Source organism: Pteropus vampyrus, unplaced genomic scaffold, assembly GCF_000151845.1.
Source record: "Pteropus vampyrus isolate Shadow unplaced genomic scaffold, Pvam_2.0 Scaffold10696, whole genome shotgun sequence".
Taxonomy (NCBI): domain Eukaryota; kingdom Metazoa; phylum Chordata; class Mammalia; order Chiroptera; family Pteropodidae; genus Pteropus; species Pteropus vampyrus.
In genome coordinates, this window is record NW_011899477.1 from 1127 (window position 1) to 2129 (window position 1003).

Consider the following 1003-nt stretch of genomic DNA (forward strand, 5'->3'; position numbering starts at 1 on the left):
TTTAGTATCTAGGTCTATCAGACAAATCCAGACAAAAAATTTATCCTGGCAATTCAGTCACATTTAGTAGTTATAGTGAACCCACTCTGTGCAGACGTTAGCTATGTTAGGCGACCAGTATTCAGAGATGTACAAGACACAGTACCTGCTCTCATAAATTAGAGTACTTTTCTTTTGGTGACTCTAACCCACCTCCCTGAACACCTTGTGCAATCTATCACTTTATAAATTAGTACCTGCCTGTGAACTCAAAAAATGAAGTAAGGCAAACCCTGGGGTTAATTCTTCATTTTAGATAACTAGATTAGTCACGAATTACACATTTTGTTAGAAAACCACCCTTAATAAGCAACTATATTATATAAATTATCTGTTCATTGGATCTTTAGAACACAAATTCTCACCCTTGGCTGCTTAATACAATTACCTGAGGGGATTTTAATAATATCCAGTCCAGTCTCCAAGCTCAGAGATTCTGATTTAGTTAGTTTGGGGCAAGCCTGAATCTGAGTGTTTTTATTTTAATTTATTTTATTTTTATTATTTTTTTATTTTTATCTACTTTTATTATTTTTTTATTTTTTAGGTAAAGCAACCCTTGGCTGACCTCACAGATTGCAAGGACCTTGTCAGTTTCCAATCCCTTATTTTTTTTATTTTTTACGCCTACAGGGCCTGGTCTTCCTAGGTGGTCTCCCATCCAAGTACTAACCAGGCCCAACCCTGCTTAGCTTCCGAGATCAGACGGGATCTGGCTTGTTCAGGGTAGCATGGCCATAGACTGAATGCGAGTATTATTTTAAAGCTCCCCAGAGGATTTTAATGTGCAGGGAGAGTATTCTGGACTTCTGTTCCATTCTGTCAAGAAACTTCTTGGGGCTAGTTTGATTTTTCTCTAGCGTCACTCTGTGAAGGTGGTTGCTGTAATATCCTGGGAATGGTGGAATTTAGCCAGTTCTTCTGGATCACGACTCTGCCCATGACCTTTTGGTTTCTGCACCAG

General features: G+C 38.5%; 1 pseudogene; it reads right to left on the reverse strand.

The window, feature by feature from the left end:
* Nucleotides 1-663: 663 nt before the first annotated feature.
* On the reverse strand, nt 664-782 carry LOC111734967 (annotated as a pseudogene).
* Nucleotides 783-1003: the final 221 nt, after the last annotated feature.